Source organism: Mizuhopecten yessoensis, unplaced genomic scaffold (genome assembly GCF_002113885.1).
Source record: "Mizuhopecten yessoensis strain PY_sf001 unplaced genomic scaffold, ASM211388v2 scaffold10967, whole genome shotgun sequence".
NCBI classification, from domain to species: Eukaryota; Metazoa; Mollusca; class Bivalvia; order Pectinida; family Pectinidae; genus Mizuhopecten; species Mizuhopecten yessoensis.
In genome coordinates this window covers 264,814-281,148 of record NW_018408811.1, presented here as the reverse complement: position 1 = coordinate 281,148, position 16,335 = coordinate 264,814, and the positions used below count along the sequence as shown (strand labels likewise).

Below are 16,335 nucleotides of genomic sequence, written 5' to 3'. Positions count from 1 at the left end.
ACCCTCGGGGATTATTTGGTGGTCTAACTCTCGACAGAACTTTGCGTTAGAAAAAATAAATCGGGTTGGAGATTTGTCTGTCACAAAGAAGAGGAAGATTGTATTACTAATGATGTAAGGTAACAGGACCGATAAAGAGGGCGCTGTCAGTGGAGGAACACACCAGCGTCATCACGTGTTTGACTGTTAACATAATATAGTAGACATATATAGCTGTCAGTAGAGGAACACGCTAGCGTCATCACGTGACTTACTGCTAACAGATATAGAGTTAATATATTTGTTTGACAATTACATATACATTAGTTAATTATCCATAAAGTCGCGAACGAAAATAAATTATGGAGTGTTAAAGAAAATATCTATTAAACTTTCCTCTTATATATCAATACAATGTTAAATACCACACTGACTTAATACTACCTGCATGTTAAAAACAATTCATTAGACCAACTACAATCCTTTGCAGCGGTTTTCAGAATTAAACAAGTTGAAATAAAAAATCAATCAATTTAACGAAAAAGAGTTTAAATAAACACAGATAATTGTAATATCAAATGCCACAATAACTTATGAACAATTACAGGAGAAATCGATTTTCCACATGGCTCTGGTAATAGCTGGGTCGATTTTTCTCTGCCACTAGATCCGATCTATGATTAGATAACGCTGTCCATTTCATCAGTGACGTAACCAACTAAACACCATTCATTTTGAACGGCCTGAATACTGCCGACATGGCTTTAATTTGGCAATTTATGAACGTAAAATAGAGTCGAATTATCCCCATTCGCTCTCTCCTTAAGATGTCAAATAGGGTTAGACCCGTTTGTCAGGTAATCGTGCCGAACAGCCGACATGATTGCGAGGCGGCTAATTTAGCCCTATCTAGTGTATTTATCTGAAATTACCGCTATTGAACAATAAAAAAGTCGGATGAAAAATTGTCATTTTCACCGTCAATAATATTCTTAAATGTAGCCGTTATTTTAGGCATTTACCTCTACCAAGAACACGAAGTTAAAGACCCAAAATTGCTTTCATCCGCCGAGAAATAAATAGCCGGCACATTGGCTTTCACTTTTACTGCTGTGGTGGGCAGTGAGAGGGGATTTCCTAGAGATTTGTCGCTGTCCTTGTAGAAATGACCGGTAACACACGACTGGATTTAAAAGTTAAGCGCATTTGTAATTCGTATCTGGATGGAGTGAGAATAAGTGCCCCACCCTATAGTTCCCCCTACCCCGGGAACATCACGGATAGGAGTTTCAGTAACAGGTAGGTTATACTTTCAGTACCAGTATTAAGTAACATTAATATCGTTATCAAAAATATTTGTGTTTTGTGCATATTTGTTTTTAAATTGTGATCTGAATACACACTTTTAATATGACAGATATGTGGATTCGTGATAACTATATTACGTCCACAAAAAGTTGCATCGACAATTTTTTCTGTGAATCTGAATATGTTTGACTCAAAGATATTGCCCGTTGCTCTTATTATGGGGTCGCGAGTTCCTTGACCACGCTGTTTCAGCGTTATCAGCTGTTCCGTTTGCCTGGTATAAAACACACGTTCATGATGTCCGACAATTTCAACGTGTTAATATATTTGTCAAACAGAACACGTGGTTAATGAATGGGTGAGTACCCAATGAACGCTAACCGACTTCTATAAATAACTTCACTTTTATACAAACCGAATGTATTGCAATTACATGTTAATCAAACGAACTACTCTAAGACATTGTCCAGAATTTCTTTTTGCTGTTTAAAAATTAGCAACATATTCTGTTCTTGTTTCGACAAAAACGACGTGTTAACATCAATTTTATTTATGAAAAGAAATACAATGGCAGAAAAAAATAAAACAGAAATGAAATCTGTTCGTGCCATGAACTAAATAATCAGCTAATAGCGACTAACCCGCTTTATGTTAACTAGAAAAGACCGAAGATAAAAGTTGATGACTAAATGTTTACGATATCATCTTTAGAAGGTATGACCTTATTTAACAAGGAACAAGTTCATCGAAAGAGTAGTAGCTAAACAGGCTACTTAACTCTACAGGAGTGTTAATACTCTATAGAGTACACTAAAACCTGAATTTTCACTTTCATGAATGACAACCACTCCTAATTGAGGAGACAGACTGCTTCAGAAATGAAATATATTCATGTTTTGTATAAACATTGTTAATCATTCTAAATAGGTCATCCCATTGATGATACAACATATTATAGAAAATTGGGCAATCTTACCTATACATACACCAAAATAACACCTACACACGAGCGAAATGTACCGACAATCATTATGAGGTAACACTCATATATAGCACATTCTCACCAAAACACACAGAAAGTTAGGCAATAAAACTAACAGAAATCGACATTTTCACACGAGGTACATAGTGAGGTAGGAGACTATTCGACAAAAGCTCCCGCGGTTTGTGTGTAACAGGTGAAGTGAAGAACAGTGGATCGTCACAGACATGGAGCCATGCCCCACAACTCCATAGACCCAGACAACAAACTGTCAAAACAGCACAATACCCGGAACAACCTCGCCTCCGATACAACAATACCCGGAGCAACCTCGTTCCCTACATAACAATACCCTACATAACCTCGCTTCCTTGATCCCACCGACCGTTCACGCGCCGCTCTGGCGGCAGTGGTGGTGTTTCATGCTGTTTCCGGCACAGCGTATACCATTGGACACTTTTGTTTTTTGTAAAGGCAAGGTTACGCGAAAAATGGCGGTTTTGCGCCGAGTATGGACCTCCGGGTATGTCGTACTGTTGAAGAGCAACGACTGGGGCGGGTCGCTTGCAGAAAATCTGCATGTTACTCCCTCACGACAAAACGGCAGTAAAATGTCCCCGTCACAGAGGCGTGATGATTACTGTGGGATATCTTCACTCACAAGTTTTGGCAATAGGGACATTCTTCAGGTTATTTTTTTTACTAGTTCTGTTTAAAATAAACCCGTTAATTCCTCCGTCAAGTTATCAGAAGCTAAACAAAGAATCGTATTATTGAAGATTGAGATGTGCTCTAGTTGTCCTTGACGGACGATCTCAGAATGCTGCTATTAGAAACAGGGGACAGGTATTATTGACAAAGGATGTACTTTACTACAATTCTAAAAGATGTACACGAATAATCTTCACAGATATTTGTCGATAAAGATCCGACAACAATATTTAGATTGAAAAAAACGATTTTTACTTTTGATGTAAATGAAAGAAAAAAAACCTTTTGAGTATATGAAATAGTTAAATAGCAGGCTTTTATAAGATAACATAATTTGTCAATCTTGCTCACGAGACTAATACCACACACACGGCCTTTTAAGGAATATTGAGGAACAATAAGTCAGCTTCGTGAAAACGTCAAACATGTCATTTCAAAACCAGGGCGATGTACTCTTACACCGAATGTCAATCGGTCTCTGCTTGTGAATTCTTAGGTTTCATCATATTTACTTGTTTTATACGATGTGTCAATTCTGACACATGTTTACCTGTTGAATATGGATTTGTCAGCTCGGATTAATGTTTAACTGTTTAAAACGGACGTGTCCGGTCGGTCACATGTTTACCTGTTTAATACAAACGTGTTAGGTCGGACACATGTTTACCCGTTTAATACGGACATGTCAGGTCGGACAAATGTTTATACATGTTAAATACGGACATGTCGGGTCGGTCACATGTTTACCTGTTTAATACGGACATGTCAGGTCGGTCACATGTTTACCTGTTTAATACGGACATGTCAGGTAGGACACATGTTTATATGTTAATACGGACATGTCAGGTCGGACACATGTTAATATATTATTACGGACATGTCAGGTCGGACACATGTTTATATGTTAATACGGACATGTCAGGGCGGACACATGTTAATATATTATTACGGACATGTCAGGTCGGACACATGTTTATATGTTAATACGGACATGTCATGTCGGACACATGTTAATATATTATTACGGACATGTCAGGTCGGACCGATGTTTATATGTTAATACGGACATGTCAGGTCGGTCACATGTTTATATGTTAATACGGACATGTCAGGTCGGACACATGTTAATATATTATTACGGACATGTCAGGTCGGACACATGTTTATATGTTAATACTGACATGTCAGGTCGGACACATGTTTATATGTTAATACGGTCATGTCAGGTCGGACACATGTTTATATGTTAATACGGACATGTCATGTCGGACACATGTTAATATATTATTACGGACATGTCAGGTCGGACACATGTTTATATGTTAATACGGACATGTCAGGTCGGACACATGTTAATATGTTAATACGGACATGTCAGGTCGGACACATGTTAATATGTTATTACAGACATATCAGGTAGGACACATGTTTACCTGTTTGATACGGACATGTCACAGGTAGGACACATGATTATATGTTAAATACAGACGTGTTAGGTAGGACACATATCTACCTGTTAAATACGGACATGTCAGGTCGGCCACATGTTTACCTGTTTAATACAGACGTGTTAGGTAGGACACATGTTTACCTGTTTAATACGGACATGTCAGGTCGGTCACATGTTTACCTGTTTAATACGGACATGTCAGGTCGGACACATGTTAATATGTTAATACGGATGTGTCAGGTCGGACACATGTTAATATGTTATTACGGACATATCAGGTAGGACACATGTTTACCTGTTTGATACGGACATGTCACAGGTAGGACACATGATTATATGTTAAATACAGACGTGTTAGGTAGGACACATATCTACCTGTTAAATACGGACATGTCAGGTCGGCCACATGTTTACCTGTTTAATACAGACGTGTTAGGTAGGACACATGTTTACCTGTTTAATACGGACATGTCAGGTCGGCCACATGTTTACCTGTTTAATAAGGACATGTCAGGTAGGACACATGTTTATATGTTAAATACAGACGTGTAAGGTAGTACACCTGTTTACCTGTTTAATACGGACGTGTCGTGTCGGTCACATGTATACCTGTTTGATACGGACATGTCAAGACGGTCACATGTTTATATGTTAAATACAGACGTGTAAGGTAGGACACATGTTTACCTGTTTAATACGGACATGTCAGGTCGGTCACATGTTTACCTGTTTAATACGGACATGTCAGGTCGGACACATGTTAATATGTTAATACGGATGTGTCAGGTCGGACACATGTTAATATGTTATTACGGACATATCAGGTAGGACACATGTTTACCTGTTTGATACGGACATGTCACAGGTAGGACACATGATTATATGTTAAATACAGACGTGTTAGGTAGGACACATATCTACCTGTTAAATACGGACATGTCAGGTCGGCCACATGTTTACCTGTTTAATACAGACGTGTTAGGTAGGACACATGTTTACCTGTTTAATACGAACATGTCGTGTCGGTCACCTGTTTACCTGTTTAATACGGACGTGTCGTGTCGGTCACATGTTTACCTGTTTAATACGGACGTGTCAGGTCGGACACATGTTTACCTGTTAAATACGGACATGTGAAGTCGGACAAATGTTTATATGTTAAATACAGACGTGTTAGGTAGGACACATATCTACCTGTTAAATACGGACATGTCAGGTCGGCCACATGTTTACCTGTATAATACAGACGTGTTAGGTAGGACACATGTTTACCTGTTTAATACGGACATGTCAGGTCGGCCACATGTTTATATGTTAAATACAGACGTGTAAGGTAGGACACATGTTTACCTGTTTAATACGGACGTGTCAGGTCGGACACATGTTTACCTGTTAAATACGGACATGTCAGGTCGGACAAATGTTTATATGTTAAATACAGACGTGTAAGGTAGGACACATGTTTACCTGTTTAATACGGACGTGTCAGGTCGGACACATGTTTACCTGTTAAATACGGACATGTCAGGTCGGACAAATGTTTATATGTTAAATACAGACGTGTTAGGTAGGACATATGTTTACCTGTTTAATACGGACGTGTCAGGTCGGACACATGTTTACCTGTTAAATACGGACATGTCAGGTCGGACACATGTTTATATGTTCAATACAGATGTGTTAGGTAGGACACATGTTAACCTGTTTAATACGGACGTGTCAGGTTTGACACATGTTGACCTGTTAAATACGGACGTGTTAGGTAGGACACATGTTTATGTGTTAAATACAGACATGCTAAGTCGGACACATGTTTACCTGTTAAATACGGACGTGTTAGGTAGGACACATGTTTATATGTTTGATACGGACATGTCAGGTAGGACACATGTTTATATGTTAAATACAGACGTGTCAGGTAGGACACATATTTATATGTTTGATACGGACATGTCAGGTAGGACACATGCTTATATGTTAAATACAGACGTGTTAGGTAGGACACATGTTTATATGTTTGATACAGACGTGTTAGGTAGGACACATGTTTATATGTTAAATAGAGACGTGTCAGGTAGGACACATATTTATATGTTTGGTACGGACATGTCAGGTAGGACACATGCTTATATGTTAAATACAGACGTGTTAGGTAGGACATATGTTTACCTGTTTAATACGGACGTGTCAGGTTGTAGGACACATGTTAACCTGTTTAATACGGACGTGTCAGGTTTGACACATGTTGACCTGTTAAATACGGACGTGTTAGGCAGGACACATGTTTATGTGTTAAATACAGACATGCTAAGTCGGACACATGTTTACCTGTTTAATACGGACGGGTCAGGTTGTAGGACACATGTTAACCTGTTTAATACGGACGTGTCAGGTCGGGCACATGTTTACCTGTTAAATACGGACATGTGAAGTCGGACAAATGTTTATATGTTAAATACAGACGTGTTACATTGTAGGTAGGACACATGTTTATATGTTAAATACAGACATGTCGGGTAGGACGCATGTTTACCTGTTTAATACGGACATGTCAGGTTGGACACATCTTTATATGTTTAATACAGACGTGTTAGGTCGGTAGGCCACTTGTTTATATGTTAAATACGGACGTGTTAGGTAGGCCACATGTTTATGTGTTAAATACAGACATGCTAGGTCGAACACATGTTTACCCGTTTAATACGGACAAATTAGGTCGGACACATGTTTACCTGTTAAATACGGATATGTGAGGACACATGTTTATGTGTTAAATACAGAAATGCTAGGTCGAACACATGTTTACCCGTTTAATACGGACAAATTAGGTCGGACACATGTTTACCTGTTAAATACGGACGTGTTAGGGAGGACACATGTTTATGTGTTAAATACAGACATGCTAAGGCGGACACATGTTTACCTGTTAAATACGGACGTGTTAGGGAGGACACATGTTTATGTGTTAAATGCAGACATGCTAGGTCGAACACATGTTTACCCGTTTAATACGGACAAATTAGGTCGGACACATGTTTACCTGTTTAATACGGACGTGTCAGGTTGTAGGACACATGTTAACCTGTTTAATACGGACGTGTCAGGTCGGGCACATGTTTACCTGTTAAATACGGACATGTGAAGTCGGACAAATGTTTATATGTTAAATACAGACGTGTTGGGTAGGACATATGTTTACCTGTTTAATACGGACGTGTCAGGTTGTAGGACACATGTTAACCTGTTTAATACGGACGTGTCAGGTCGGACACATGTTTACCTGTTAAATATAGACCTGTCAGGTCGGACACATGTTTATATGTTTAATACAGACGTGTTAGGTCGGTAGGCCACTTGTTTATATGTTAAATACGGACGTGTTAGGTAGGCCACTTGTTTAAATGTTAAATACAGACATGTCGGGTAGGACACATGTTTACCTGTTTAAGACGGACATGTCAGGTCGGACACATCTTTATATGTTTAATACAGACGTGTTAGGTCGGTAGGCCACTTGTTTATATGTTAAATACAGACATGTCGGGTAGGACGCATGTTTACCTGTTTAATACGGACATGTCAGGTAGGACACATGTTTACCTGTTTAATACGGACTTTATATGTTAAATACGGACGTGTTAGGTAGGACACATGTTTATGTGTTAAATACAGACATGCTAGGTCGAACACATGTTTACCCGTTTAATACGGACAAATTAGGTCGGACACATGTTTACCTGTTTAATACGGACATGTCAGGTAGGACACATGTTTATATGTTAAATACGGACGTGTAAGGTAGGACCCATGTTTATATGTTAAATACGGACGTGTAAGGTCGGACACATGTTTATATGTTAAATACGGACATGTCAGGTAGGACACATGTTAATATGTTAATACGGACATGTCAGGTCGGACACATCTTTATATGTTTAATACAGACGTGTTAGGTAGGTAGGCCACTTGTTTATATGTTAAATACAGACATGTCGGGTAGGACGCATGTTTACCTGTTTAATACGGACATGTCAGGTAGGACACATGTTTACCTGTTTAATACGAACATGTCAGGTCGGACACATCTTTATATGTTTAATACAGACGTGTTAGGTAGGTAGGCCACTTGTTTATATGTTAAATACAGACATGTCGGGTAGGACACATGTTTACCTGTTTAAGACGGACATGTCAGGTCGGACACATCTTTATATGTTTAATACAGACGTGTTAGGTCGGTAGGCCACTTGTTTATATGTTAAATACAGACGTGTAAGGTAGGACGCATGTTTATATGTTAAATACGGACGTGTTAGGTAGACCACTTGTTTATATGTTAAATACGGACGTGTTAGGTAGACCACTTGTTTATATGTTAAATACGGACGTGTTAGGTAGACCACTTGTTTATATGTTAAATACGGACGTGTTAGGTAGGACACATGCTTATGTGTTAAATACAGACATGCTAAGTCGGACACATGTTTACCTGTTTAATACGGACGGGTCAGGTTGTAGGACACATGTTAACCTGTTTAATACGGACGTGTCAGGTCGGACACATGTTTACCTGTTTAATACGGACATGTCAGGTCGGACACATGTTTAAATGTTAAATATGGACATGTCAGGTCGGACAAATGTTTATATGTTTGATACGGACATGTCAGGTCGGACACGTGTTTAAATGTTAAATGCAGATGTGTTAGGTAGGACACATGTTAACCTGTTTAATACGGACATGTCAGGTGGGCCACAGGTTTATATGTTAAATACGGACATGTCAGGTAGGACACATGTTTACCTGTTTAATACATACGTGACAGGTCGGACACATGTTTACCTGTTTAATACATACGTGACAGGTCGGACACATGTTTACCTGTTTAATACGGACGTGTCAGGTCGGACAAATGTTAACCCGTTTAATACGGACAAATTAGGTCGGACACATGTTTACCTGTTAAATACAGACCTGTCAGGTCTGACACATGTTTATATGTTTGATACAGACATGTTAGGTAGGACACATGTTTATATGTTAAATACAGACGTGTTACATTGTAGGTAGGACACATGTTTATATGTTAAATACGGACGTGTTAGGTAGGCCACTTGTTTAAATGTTAAATACAGACATGTCGGGTAGGACACATGTTTACCTGTTTAATACGGACGTGTCAGGTCGGACACATGTTAACCCGTTTAATACGGACAAATTAGGTCGGACACATATTTACCTGTTAAATACAGACCTGTCAGGTCGGACACATGTTTACCTGTTTAATACATACGTGTCAGGTCGAACACATGTTTACCTGTTTAATACGGACAAATTAGGTGGGACACATGTTTACCTGTTTAAAACATACGTGTCAGGTCGGACAAATGTTTACCTGTTTAATACACACGTGTCAGGTCGGACACATGTTTACCTGTTGAATACACACGTGTCAGGTCGGACACATCTTTACCTGTTTAATACATACGTGTCAGGTCGAACACATGTTTACCTGTTTAATACGGACAAATTAGGTGGGACACATGTTTACCTGTTTAAAACATACGTGTCAGGTCGGACACATGTTTACCTGTTTAATACGGACAAATTAGGTCGGACACATGTTTACCTGTTTAAAACATACGTGTCAGGTCGGACACATGTTTACCTGTTTAATACACACGTGTCAGGTCGGACACATCTTTACCTGTTTAATACATACGTGTCAGGTCGGACACATGTTTACCTGTTTAATACATACGTGTCAGATCGGACACATGTTTACCTGTTTAATACGGAAAAATTAGGTCGGACACATGTTTACCTGTTTAATACATACGTATCAGGTCGGACACATGTTTACCTGTTAAATACGGATATGTCAGGTCGGACACATGTTTACCTGTTTAAAACATACGTGTCAGGTCAGATGTAAAGGTCATTGTAATGTTGGTTTTTAAAATCTTGATTGTGTGAATTATTAAGTTGAACAAAGTCGAACGGATGAAATTTGACAATATATGCAACCGTATGTAATATGGGTTGTTTCGTTCTGCGTGTGAAGATCTTTGTTAATTTCTACTCAGTCAAGGTTCCTACGTGACTATATTACGGGTGAAAACAAATACATGTGCCTCGAAATGAAAACCGTCTGTAGTATTTTCTTAGTAACATTTGTAATTGTATATACTGAATCAGTGTAGCGTGTTTATTTTAATCAATCATACTGCCAATGCTCAAGTTCAGTATTGTGCGGCTGTGGAAGGATTTGTAGAATAACAGTCAAATTATATAAAGTCTTAAAGACGTTAATCGACAATATGAGCTAAAAAAGAATACAAAGTAACACTTGTTGATTTGTTTCCGTGTCTATGTATTTCCTAAAAAATCCGATAACATGTGTAAACAGCTTCAATTCTGTTTCGCTTTTCCCCTCATTAAGTTTTTATACCAGGACATCAAATGTATCTAGTTCTGTGTTCATTTATCAGATCTATCAATTGATCGTGGATACATAATTTGACAAGTTATTACTGCCTGGTACTGACAGGGGAGGTGACGTTTGTACAGGGAAGCTATCTTCAAATAAATCCCAACAACTATATCGGCGGAACTCACAAACTGCTCTCGATACAGAAATCGAAACTTACAAATGAATGACGGGGAAATAAACAACAAATATATCTATATCACTAGATTATTAGATTATACCCTCTAACAAAAGTCCAAACACCGTTAATTAGGGCTTACTTTCCTTGTTGCTCTTATCGCCGTCATCTGTCCTCCATTGACGGAGTGAAAGCGCAGGGTACTGGAGTGTGAAAGTCGGGTCAGGTTACCTCAGGACCGTGGCACATTGGTTCGAATTTCAGGATAAACCTTGGGGGACAGGCGACACTTTGGGTCGAGATTACGATCTGGGCAGATGACCCGGACAGAGAGTAACGCCTAAGCGGGACATACGATAGATTTGTGGAGAGCTGTTTTCTCTATATCTGACAGTATACATCTTTATGGTAACGTTTATATACAATGTGTACATAGTACCGTAATGCATATTGAAAACCAAGGAGTTTGTTAACATCGGAGACACAGGAGCTCAGTGTTGTCATTATACATAGTCCCATTTAGTTCACTCTCACAGTGATTAAGGTACATCGCACCCAGTCCACAACACATTGAGTCAGGTGTACTTCGCTCGGTTCACTATCACAGTAGGTACGGTATATCACAGGTGGGGTATATAGAGGATATGTCATGAGTGTCTATGTCACATTGCGTTAAATAAACGAGGTCAATAATTTGATATGACACGATCCTTTAGGCGAATGTCATATCAATTCATTGAACGAGTGTGTTCAAACAATGCTACACACTAGGGTCATCGTTAGTTCAGAAAATGCTACCCAAAAGGGTTATCGTTAATTCAGACAATGCTACCCAATAGGGTTATCGTTAGTTCAGACAATGCTACCCACTAGGGATATCGTTTGTTCAGACAATGCTACCCACTAGGGTGATCGTTTGTTCAGACCATGCTCCCCACTAGGGTGATCGTTTGTTCAGCCAATGCTACCCACTAGGGTGATCGTTTGTTCAGACAATGCTACCCACTAGGGTTATCGTTTGTTCAGACAATGCTACCCAATAGGGTTATCGTTAGTTCAGACAATGCTACCCACCAGGGTTATCGTCTGTTCAGACAATGCTACTCACTAGGGTTATCGTTTGTTCAGACAATGCTACCCACTAGGGTTATCTTTAGTTCAGACAATGCTACCCAATAGGGTTATCGTTAGTTCAGACAATGCTACCCACTAGGGTCATCGTTTGTTCGGACAATGCTACCAACTAGGGTTATCGTTTGTTCAGGCAATGCTACCCACTAGGGTTATCGTTTGTTCAGACAATGCTACCCACTAGGGTTATCGTTTGTTCAGACAATGCTACCCACTAGGGTTATCGTTTGTTTAGGCATTGATGCTACCCACTAGGGTTATCGTTTGTTCAGACAATGCTACCCACTAGGGTTATCGTTTATTTAGACAATGCTACCCACTAGGGTTATCGTTTGCTCATACTTTTCTACTTAATAGGGTTATCGTCTGTTCAGGCAATGCTACCCACTAAGGTTAAGGTTTGTTCATGCAATGCCACCCACTAGGGTTATCGTTTATTCAGACAATGCTACCCAATAGGGTTATCGTTTGTTTATGCTTTTCTACTTAATAGGGTTATCGTCTGTTCAGACAATGCTACCCACTAGGGTTATCGTTTGCTCATACTTTTCTACTTAATAGGGTTATCGTCTGTTCAGGCAATGCTACCCACTAAGGTTAAGGTTTGTTCAGGCAATGCCACCCACTAGGGTTATCGTTTGTTCAGACAATGCTACCCAATAGGGTTATCGTCTGTTCAGGCAATGCTACCCACTAAGGTTAAGGGTTGTTCAGACAATGCTACCCACTAGGGCTAAGGTTTGTTCAGACAATGCTACCCCCAAGGGTTATCGTTTGTTCAGACAATGCTACCCACTAAGGTTATCGTTTGCTCATACTTTTCTACTTAATAGGGTTTTCGTTTGTTCAGGCAATGCTACCCACTAAGGTTAAGGGTTGTTCAGGCAATGCTACCCAATAGGGTTATCGTTAGTTCAGACAATACTACCCAATAGGGTTATCGTTAGTGCAGACAATGCTACCCACTAGGGTTATTGTTAGTTCAGACAATGCTACCCACTAAGATTATCGTTTGCTCATACTTTTCTACTTTATAGGGTTTTCGTTTGTTCAGGCAATGCTGCCCACTAAGGTTAAGGGTTGTTCAGACAATGCTACCCACTCGGGTGATCGTTTGTTCAGACAATGCTACCCCCTAGGGTGATCGTTTGTTCAGACAATGCTACCCTCTAGGGTTATCGTTTGTTCAGACAATGCTCCCCAATAGGGTTATCGTGAGTTCAGACAATGCTACCCACTAAGATTATCGTTTGCTCATACTTTTCTACTTAATAGGGTTTTCGTTTGTTCAGGCAATGCTGCCCACTAAGGTTAAGGGTTGTTCAGGCAATGCTACCCAATAGGGTTATCGTAAGTTCAGACAATGCTACCCACTAGTGTTATCGTTTGTTCAGACAATGCTATCCACTAAGGCTATCGTTTGCTCTTACTTTTCTACTTAATAGGGTTTTCGTTTGTTCAGGCAATGCTACCCACTAGGGTTATCGTTAGTTCAGACAATGCTACCCACTAAGGTTATCGTTAGTTCAGACAATGCTACCCACTAGGGTGATCGTTTGTTCAGACAATGCTACCCACTAGGGTTATCGTTTGTTCAGACAATGCTACCCACAAGGGTTATCGTTAGTTCAGACAATGCTACCCACTAGGGTTATAATCTGTCCACATTTTGCTATCCAATACGGTAAGCGTTTGTTTATGAATGCTAACGTACAACATTAATGTTTGTTAAGCGAGTGCTTACCAATAGGGTTATGATAGTTCCACACTCTGCTATCAAACATGGTTATCCTTTGTTTCATATGATTGCTAACCAGTACGGTTTGCGTTTGTTTACGAATCCTAACAAATAAAGTTAACTTTTTTTTACACGTGTGCTGTAAACAGGATTTTGATTTATTATGAGGAACGATTGCTTCGTAAAAGGCCTTCAGACATTGTAATCTTTTAGGGTTATAAGGAACAAATATCATGTATTTGGTATTTGTTATACGAGCGTAAAGCGTATACATGCGCCTCTCAAAGTGGCTGAATTCTTTTGACATATCAGTTATAATTATGTATTGTTCATATGTGTATCGTCTACATTGGCCTTGCCTGCTGACAGCGTTATCTCTATGGCTGGTGAATCACCACTCAGAAAGTCATGATCGTGATATTTCAGTGTCAACTTTGAAGGTTACTTTAATAAGGGACCTGCATTAGTTCAAACAACACTGATCTCGTACACATTTTTTATTCAAATGAAATAGATAGAAATGGATAGCAAAACAAATTCACAGCTTCTGTAACATCTCCTGCCGTTGTAGAACCATACTGGGGAGTAGACCGAAAACCTTTCTAAAAACGGATCTCAATTGTAATTGAGATCATTAATGCTAAAGTCGACATTCCTCATGTTTAGTTACCAGTTGTAATTACTATTTGACCATTTTAAGTTAGCACGCATACCAAAGTAAACCCTTGAGAGGCAGTTTCTCACGAGAGTAAAATATATTTCCTGATTAAGGACTTTGTCTTAGTGTTTAGCATCAGTAGGAAGAATCGCTTCTATTCCCTTATATAGACTGGTACTTCTATTACCTTATATAGACTGGTACTTCTATTACCTTATATAGACGGGTACTTCTATTCCCTTATATAGACTGGTACTTCTATTACCTTATATAGACGGTTACTTCTATTCCCTTATATAGACGGGTACTTCTATTCCCTTATATAGACTGGTACTTCTATTCCCTTATATAGACTGGTACTTCTATAACCTTATATAGACTAGTACTTCTATTACCTTATATAGACGGGTACTTATATTACCTTATATAGACAGGTACTTCTACTATTACCTTATATAGACGAGTACTTCTATTCCCTTATATAGACTGGTACTTCTATTACCTTATATAGACGGGCACTTCTATTACCTTATATAAACGGGTACTTCTATTACATTATATAGACCGGTACTTCTATATAAGGTAATAGTACAAGTACCTGTCTATATAAGGTAATAGTACAAGTACCTGTCTATATAAGGTAATAGAAGTACTTCTATTACCTTATATAGACTGGTACTTCTATTACCTTATATAGACGGGTACTTCTATTACATTATATAGACCGGTACTTCTATTACCTTATATAGACGGGTTCTTATATTACCTTATATAGACGGGTACTTCTATTACCTTATATAGACTGGTACTTCTATTACCTTATATAGACGGGTACTTCTATTACCTTATATAGACGGGTACTTATATGTTTCTGTTCGCAAGGTTCTGATATAAAACGATATGTATGTGATACATTTTCATTCCCTCGAATGTCGTACTGGGAGATTGATACTAATACAACTTTGATTTTCTTTCTAAAACATATTATTACCGGATCGAAGCTACAATACAGATATATTTCGTTACAATAAACATCTTTCTGGCAATATTGTATATTGTGTACTTCAAAATTCTAAAAAGTACGTATGTATGTGGTGTAGACAGTAACCATTCGTTAAAGCGTGTTGTAACGACAAAATCATATGACTGAAGCAACCAAAACGTCTCAAAAAAATAAAAAATAAATAAACGTAACTCGTACAAAAATGTACCTTTTTAAGACACTGAAACGAATATGACAAACGCATTAGTTTGCATTTGCATTGTAAAGACATGTGTAATGTATCTTCTAATACAGTCTGTTGTGGGCCAGGCCTGGACAGAGGAAGATTGTTGATACATTCTAAGATACAATAGAAAATTGGAGAATATATTTTATCATGAGTCATCATATATACCTGTAGCATCAGGAATTAGTGATTTATGCTAGTAAATTTGTATCGGGAATAACTGTTATACATACCAGTGAATAGGTATTTGGAACAATTGTTATATATACCAGTAAATATGTATGGGGAATAACTGTTATATATACCAGAAAATATGTATCGGGAATAACTGTTATATTTACCAGTGAATATGTATTTAGAACAATTGTTATATATACCAGTAAATATGTATCGAGAATAACTGTTATATATACCAGTGAATATGTATTTGGAACAATTGTTATATATACCAGTGAATATGTATTTGGAAAAACTGTTATATATACCAGAAAATATATATCGGGAATAACTGTTATACATACCAGTGAATATGTATTTGGA

At 38.5% G+C, this 16,335-nt stretch overlaps 1 long non-coding RNA gene across 1 annotated transcript in view; it reads left to right on the top strand.

Annotated features, from left to right (window-relative positions):
- Nucleotides 1-1,100: 1,100 nt before the first annotated feature.
- LOC110464145 overlaps nucleotides 1,101-16,335 on the top strand; it is a 41,415-nt gene continuing 26,180 nt past the window's right edge. Inside the window, exon 1 of the long non-coding RNA XR_002464473.1 lies at nucleotides 1,101-1,278. This is a non-coding gene — a long non-coding RNA (uncharacterized LOC110464145). The remainder of the gene's footprint in view (nucleotides 1,279-16,335) is intronic.